Consider the following 8,588-nt stretch of genomic DNA (forward strand, 5'->3'; position numbering starts at 1 on the left):
CATCCTTAGTTTGGTTATCCTGCCTATACTTCCTGCCTGGCTACCAGCCAATCAGCTTTTCATTAAACCAATCTCAGTGACAAATCTTCACAGTGTACAAAAGGATTATACCCAGATGGTGGAAGGAGAAAACATAAACTGGCCTTTGACCTGTACACGTGTGCCATGAAATGTGTGCGTGTATGCAGACACCCACAGAATAAATAAGTAAATGTAATAAAAAAGTAAAAAACCCATCAGTAGAAATAAAACAAGGTATTTTTACAGGTGTGCCATATATAAAAAAGCTAACTAATACATTTCCTAATGACCAAGCTAATAAGTTTTACAGTAATCAGAACAAATATGTAAGCACTAATATTATGCTGCCACTGTTTCTTTTTTAAAATACGAGGTAATTGTCTTAGTTGCTGTTCTATTGCTGTGAAAAAACACGATGATCAGGGCAACTTACAGAAAAAAGCATTTCATTGGGGGCTTGCTTACAATTTCTGAGCGTTGGTCCGTGATCAGCAAGGCAAGGCGTATGTCAGCTGGCAGGCAGGCATGAAGCTGAAGCAGTAGCTGGGAGCTTACAACCTGACCCATAGGCAGAGAGAGACTGGGCCTGGTGTGGGCTTTTGAAACCTCAGAGCCCACCACCAGTGACATGCCTCCAACAAGGCCACACCGCCTAATCCTTCCTACATAGTTCCACAAACTGGGGACACAGTATTCAAACATGAGCCTGTGGGGTCCATTCTTATTCAGACCACCACAGCAATCATTCATACATCTAAAAGCTATATACTTCATTGAGGTTTTGAGACTGACTAGGTCTTACAATAGAGCATAAGTTGTGATCTTTCCTCAGTCTCCACAACATTGGGCTTACACGCATGTTCTTGGCACATGTACCCCTTGACCCATTATGTACATATAACACCAAAAAGTCCAGATTAAGATAAATAGGTGGAATAATATTTTCATAAAATTTAGGAAAGTAATTTCACCGTGATCTTAGATTGAAGGGAGAAGGGAATTTATTGGGGAAGGCGTTTAAAATACTAGCCATTAAATTTCTGTAAATTTGGCCAAGAAATATTGGTGTGAGCCTTTAGTCCCAGCACTTGGGAGGTAGAAGCAGGCAGATCTCTGCTTCTGTGAGTTTGAGGTCAGCCTGATCTACAGATTGTTTCAGGACAAGCTCCAAGGCTACACAGAGAAACCCTGTCTTGAAGAGAAAAAAGAAAGTTAGTTGTATAAATTTGCCAATATTGGGCTGGTAAGATAGCTCATTGGGTAAGGATACCTATCACTAAGCCGACTGACCTCCACATGTGCACCACGACATGTATGTTCATCCACCCATGAAAAATCTAATTGAAAATTCAATTTTACCTGTGTTGAAATAAAAAATTTTGTTTCCAAGTGCTTAGAATGCTCTGAGAGATAAGCCACAAATAAAACTATAGTGGACAGATTTTTCAAAGATTTCAAGTTTGCTGGGCAGTGGTGGTGCAGACCTTTAATCCCAGCACTCAGGAGGCAGAGGCAGGCAGTCTCTGTGAGTTCAAGGACAGCCTGGCCTACAAGTGGTAGTTCCAGGACAGGCTCTAAAGCTACCGAGATACCCTGTCTCAAAAAAACTTTAAAAAAAAAAAAAGATTCCAAGCCATATAAAGAATGGCTATAGAGCCAGAAGATTTTTTTCAGATGATATACAAATGATACGTAAATGTGAAACTAGGATTCAGAGAAAACCTAAAACCATATTTATATTTTACTTTATACCTGCCAGGCTGACAAAAGTCAACCAGACTGAGAATACTAAGTATTGAGTAAGTATCGCTGAAGATGTAAAACAGAACTTTTTTTTTTTAAAGGCAGAGTCTCAATATGTAGGTCTAGCTGACCTGGAACTCATTACATAGACCAAACTGACTAAGAACTGCTTAGACCTCCCAAGTGCTGGGAGTAAAGGCATGAGCCACCACCAACCGGCAAGGTTTTTATTTTGTTTTGTTTTTGAAGACAGGGTTTCTCTGTGTAGCCTTGACTGTCCTGGAACTTACTCCGTAGACTTGGCTGGCCTCGTACTCCCAGAGATCTGCCTGCCTCTGCCTCACAAGTGCTGGGATTAAAGTCATGAGCTACCACCAGCCAGCAAAAGCTTATTTTTTAAGGTTTATTTTTAATTGTGTGTATATGTATGTTTTAGCCTGTGGGTATGTCCATGTAAGTGCAAGTGCCCCTGGGGGCCAGAGATGTAGCTTCACACCAGAATTGGAGGGTTGTGAGCCATCACGTGAGTACTGGAACTGAGCTTTGTCAGCTCAGTGCAGATTGTGATAATACAGTTTGATAGGAATTTTGGAAAAAGAGCCTGACGTCTGGTGCATTTGAATATGGAACAAAGTCTGTAACTCCACATTCTCTTAGGAGTCTGCCCTGAAGAACACGCTCCTGATTCCAGGTCGCTGACAGCAGCATTGCTCTTCAGATAAAGGGGCACTAAATAGCTCTCGTCAACTGATAGGAAAGTTTATAAACAGAGCTGATTTCTAAGATGCCTACAGATGAGTTAAAAGGTAATTTATAAAATAAAGAAAAGGTAAGATTTTTGTTTCCTTGTTTTACAGAAAAATAATACATGGAAGTTGAAACAAGCCCCTCCCCCTTGACTGGGCTTTGTGACCCAGATGAGTAGTGTATGGGAAGTGAGGAGAGATAACCTTACAGTGGAGAAAGGGTGAACACCAGCTTGACCCAAGATCCTCAGACCCTCAAAATTAGTCAACGCATAAGAAAACACGAGGCAAACTAAAATTAAGGGAAATTCTAAAAAGTACTTGACTAGTCCTTAAGAACCATCAAGGTTAGCCGGGCGGTGGTGGTGCTAATCCCAGCACTTGGGAGACAGAAGCAGGCGAATCTCTGTGTTAGAAGCCACCCTGGTCTACAAGTTCCAGGACAGCGTTCAAAGCTACACAGAGAAACCCTGTCTCCAAAAACAAAAAACTGCAAATGTCATGAGAAGCAGTCACTGGAAAGAGGAGAATAAAGAAACAGTAACAACACGGATTAGATTCTGGGACAGAAAAGGAGTGGGGGCATTAATAGAAAAACTGGTGAAATCTGAATGGTGTCTGGAGTTAACAGTTTAAACAAACAAACAAGCTGGGCCTTGTGGCACACCCTTTCAGCACAGCACCTGAGATAGGCAGAGCTCTGTGAGTTCAAGGCCAGCCTGGTCCACAGCTACGTCGTGTTTAAAATCCATGGCTGGGGTACAGTTCACTTCCTGTGCCTGTTGCCCTGGGCAGGATCTTCAGCTAGGCAAGGAAGGGGCAACCAAAATTAAAATCGGCATGGATAGGGTCAGATGACACTGGGTTTGGCAATAATTTCTTAGATATAACACAAAAGTATGAGCAATGAGAAAAATTTGGATTTCTCTGCATCAAAAGTTACAATCAAGAGGGAAAAGACTGTGGAGATAATATCTGCAAATCACATAGCCTCCAAGGCAATAGTTCTCAACCTGTGGGGTCGTGACCCCAAAGTGACCATTGGAAAACACAAATATTCAAAACGATTCATAGCTAAAGAGGCCATGACAGGCTGCAAACAGACCAGCTATGCCAGGATGTGACCAGCACCCAGCTTTCCAGGTTCCTCCTCCAAGGCAATGCCCACAAATAAGCAGGAAGCAGTCTTGAGAATCAGCTGCCCCAATTACTTTTACCTGTGGTGCCTAACCTCCCGCTTTCTTATTATAAAAATGAGATGGGAATATAATGATCTGTCCTGTTCCTTAAAAAGATGAGCCACGCCCACTCCCTCCCCTGTCTGCCTAGGCAAGCTGATCTCAGCTTCCAGCCTGAGTCTTTCCTTTTCTGGCTCTCTCTCTCTCTCTCTCTCTCTCTCTCTCTCTCTCTCTCTCTCTCCTCTTCTCCCCTCTTCTCTCCTTCTCCCCTTTCCCCCTAAATAAATATCCAACCTCACTCTGCATGGCATGCCTATTCCTGAGACCAGCTGCCTTCGTGCCCATCAGTCTCCTCGTGGAACTGGATGCCCCGTCGAGGTCTCTCATCCACCACGTGGCTCCCTGCCTGGGACTAGTGTTCCAGTGCAGCCACTTGGGGAACCATGCCGTCCCTGCCTGGAACTGACTGCTCTCAGGACCCACTGCCTACTACTGCCTGCTGCCACTTTGGGGACCTGCGGGCGTGGTCTCATGGCCCACTGCCCTCTGCAGCCACCTGAGGATCCGCAGCATTTTACTTTTACCATAGCAATGTACAGTTCCAATAAATACATTATTATCAAGTATAGTTCTCACATGGCTTGTGTGTGTGTATGTATGTGTGTGTTTACAGTACCAATAAATACATTATTATCAAGTATAGTTCTCACATGGCGTGTGTGTGTGTGTGTGTGTGTGTGTGTGTGTGTGTGTGTGTGCGTACAATACCAATAAGTACATTATTATCAACTATAGTTCTTACATGATCAGCTCTCTGGACTTACTCCTTGTACTGAACTGAAATTTGTCATTTTGTTTTTTTTTAAAATATATTTATTTATTTATTATGTATACAATATTCTGTCTGTGTGCATGTCTGCAGGCCAGAAAAGGGCACCAGACCTCATTACAGATGGTTGTGAGCCACCATGTGGTGGCCGGGAATTGAACTCAGGACCTTTGGAAGAGCAGGCAATGCTCTTAACCACTGAGCCATCTCTCCAGCCCCCCAGAAATTTGTCATTTTGTATTAGAACTGATTTCTTTAGAAAAGTTCAGAATTGTTTACATATTTAAATATATACTGGACAAATAAGGAAGTGTGGTTGCTGAGGAAATCTAACCACCTTATAGCCCAGGGTGGCCTGGGGAGGGGGGACTCACTACATAGCCCAGGCTGGCCTGAAAGTTATACTCTTGCTGCCTCAAGATGGCAGCTGAGGAAGTTTTAAAGTGTCATCTGGTGTTCTGCTTTGGTAATCAGTTGTTTGATCTGACCATCCCTATACAGAAGGGAAAAGGACGTCATCCAGTGCAGCTCCAGATACTGGCCACAAATCTAAGAGCCTCTTCTCTTGTAGAATTTTACTTTAAGGTCTGTTACTTTTGTTTACGCTGTGAAACATTTGTTTAATGATGTAAAGATGTATTACTTTTTTTTTAAATAACTTTATTTCATGTGCATTGGTGTGAAGTGTCAGATCTTAGAGTTACAGACAGTTGTGAGCTGCCATGTGGGTGCTGGGAATTGAACCCGGGTCCTCTGGAAGAGCAGTCAGTGCTCTTAACCACTGAGCCATCTCTCCAGCCCCTGTATTGCTTTTTTTTATGCTGCATTTGTTTAACTCTGATTCTTTTCCTGTCCAAAACACCTGATGGTTTAATAAAGAGCTGAATGGCCAATAGCAAGGCAGGAGAAAGGATAGGCGGGGCTAGCAGGCAGAGAGAGTGAATAGGAGAAATCTGGGAGGAGAAGAGGAAGGAGCAAGAAAAGAAAAAAGAGTACACCAGGAGCCAGCCACAGAGTAAGAGTAAAAGTATGAGATACAGACGTAAGAAAAAACAAACAGGCCAGAGGTAAAGGGTAGACGGGATAATTTAAGAAAAGTTGGCTATATATGGCGGCGCACGCCTTTAATCCCAGCACTCGGGAGGCAGAGGCAGGCGGATCTCTGTGAGTTCGAGACCAGCCTGGTCTACAGAGCTAGTTCCAGGACAGGCTCCAAAGCCACAGAGAAACCCTGTCTCGAAAAACCAAAAAAAAAAAAAGAAAAAAGAAAAGAAAAGTTGGCTATAAACAGGCAAAACTAAGGCCAAGCATTTATACATAAGAATAAGCCTCTGTGTGAGTGATTTACTTGGGAGCTGCGTGGTGGCCCCCACTCTTCTCTTTAACGATACATTCCCCTAAGACAGCACCACTGCCAGGATGTGAGTCATCCATTCCAACACCCTCCCAGGCCCCCAAACAATGATTCTTCTTCATTGAAAAGTCCTAAGCTGGGTGTTGATGGGCAGGTGGATCTCTGAGTTCAAGACCAGCCTCGTCAGGTGAGTGTGACTCATGCCTTTAATTCCAGCACTCTGGAGGCAGAGGCAGGCGGATCTCTGTGAGTTCGAGACCAGCCTGGACTACAAGAGTTAGTTTACAGGACAGGCTCCAAAGCTACAGCAAAACCCTGACTCAAAGATAAACAAACAAACAAACAAACAAATAAATAAAATAAAGGCTAACCTAATCTATAGAGCAAGTTCTAGGACAGCCAGGGTTACACAGAGAAACCTTGTCCAAGAACAAAAAGTGAAAGAGGGAGAGACACATATACACACTACACACACACATACAGGGAGAGAGAGAGAGACCTGAGAGACCCAAGGGACCCATATAAGCCGGGCAGTGGTGGCACACGCCTTTAATACTGGCACTCGGGAGGCAGAGGCAGGTGGATCTCTGTGAGTTCGAGGCCAGCCTGGTCTACAGAGCTAGTTCCAGGACAGGCTCCAAAACCACAGAGAAACCCTGTCTCGAAAAACCAAAAAAAAAAAAAAAAAAAAAAAAGAAACAGAATTGTTTCAAAATGTATTTTCTTTTATTTGTCTCTGGAGACTTCCTTTATGGAGTTTTTTGTTTGTTTGTTTTTAATGGTGAGAGTCAAATTCATGTACTTGCTCTACTGTGCATTGAGTATGTGCGTTCACTTGGGAAGGAAAACGAACTCCTGTCCCCCAAAGCACACTCAGGAAGGGAGTCTCCTCTGCTTCTAAAGGGAGAGTGTACTAGTGGAATTTCTATCTCAAGATTTTTGGTTACATTTATTTATTTGTTTGCATGTGGGTGGGGGTGGGCACGGGCACTCACGTCACTCAAGTGGAGGTCCGAGCATGACTTCGGAGAGCCCGTTTTCTCCTGCCGCCATTTGTGGGTTCTGATGACCAAATTCGGTCATCAGGCTCGAATGGCAAGCACTTTTATTTGCTGAGCCATCCCGTTGACTCTCCAGTTTTATTTTAACAGTCAATGTTTTCATCCCATTTTATAAAAAAAATCCATAGATCATGTAAATTAGGAAGACTGACTCATCAGAAATTTTTTATTGCTCTTATATATTTTCTCAAAAGCCTGTCACTCCCTTTCCCATTGTTAATTTAGTTAGAGGTCTTTTTTGTTGTTGTTGTTTTTCAAAACAGAGTTTCTCTGTAGCTTTGGAGCCTGTCCTGGAACTCGCTCTGTAGACCAGTCACACTCACAGTGATCTGTCTGCCTCTGCCTCCCGAGTGCTGGAATTAAAAGCGTGTGCACCACTGCCTGCCTTGGCCAGATGCTTTATTGTCCCGTCTTCTTGCATCTTACTCTTCTGTCCTGCCTTAATCCATCCCTTTCCAGTGTCATTCAAATGTGCCTCTTTGTTTCCATACATACTACCCTGATACATTTATTTTATATTGATTATTGATTTTTTTTTATTTTTTAGGTTAAAGATAGAAGGACTTTACCTTTTCCTAAATCTTAAAGGATGCAAACAAAGACTGGAGAGTGCTCTTCCACCAAGAGCTCTGGCTGCTCTTCTAGAGACCTGGGTTCAATTCCCAGCCCTCTCAAGATGGCTCATAGCTATGGGTAACTCTAGGGGATCTGACACCCTCTTCTGGCCTCTTAGGCACTGTGCGAATGTGGTACACAGACATACATGCAGACAAAACACCCATAAACACAGAAAATGAGAAACAGAACAAGGAAAGAAAGAATACAGGGCATTTTTCTGTGTTCATTTGGTTTGATTGGGATTGGTTTTTGAGACAGGGTTTCTCTGGGTAGCTCTGGATGTCTTGGATCTCACTTTGTAGACCATCCTAACCTTGAACTCAGAGACCTGCCTGCCTCTGCCTTTCGAGTACTGGGATTAAAAACTCACACCACTACACCTGGCTATTACAGAACATTGCATGTGTTGCAAAAGCAAGATGTAAAGATTGGTAAAACAACTATTTCAGAGACATTTGGGCCACTTGAAAATCTTGGACCACTAGGAAACCGATTGATCATCTTCTCTGTGAGACAGTTCTAAAGTTGCTGTCGACTCTACTGCTCTGCTATGAAACACACAGTCCATGCGTCGTCAGCCTTTTATTATGGTTATATAAGTAAATGTAAACTTGGAAATTTGTTGTAAAGCACTTCCCAAAGACTGACATTACCTTTTCCAATAGTACTTTTATAGTTAGTAATACAAAATAGTCAGGCTCTTCTCTTGTCAGCCTGAGCAAATGCATTTTTATTTCCTCCCTGTTTAAGAGAGTACTGTAGAAAGTTTCCTTGTTGTTTAATTTTCAGTCATCTGCTTTAATAGGTAAAGTCACTATCACTCTGGATTTTTTTCTATGCCGCGTATGCGCAACTTCATTGACTAGTAAATGGCCTCTTTTGATGTGTTTTAAAGGCAGTTATATTAGTAAGGACTATTATGGAATATGAGTTAAAGGTGTGTTACATTTGTTTAGGCTGTGGAACATTTGTTTAACTCTGTGGAACTGCGTTACTTTGCCTGTCTAAAACACCTGATTGGTCTAATAAAGAAATAAA

The sequence above is a fragment of the Microtus pennsylvanicus genome, chromosome 21 (genome assembly GCF_037038515.1).
Source record: "Microtus pennsylvanicus isolate mMicPen1 chromosome 21, mMicPen1.hap1, whole genome shotgun sequence".
NCBI classification, from domain to species: domain Eukaryota; kingdom Metazoa; phylum Chordata; class Mammalia; order Rodentia; family Cricetidae; genus Microtus; species Microtus pennsylvanicus.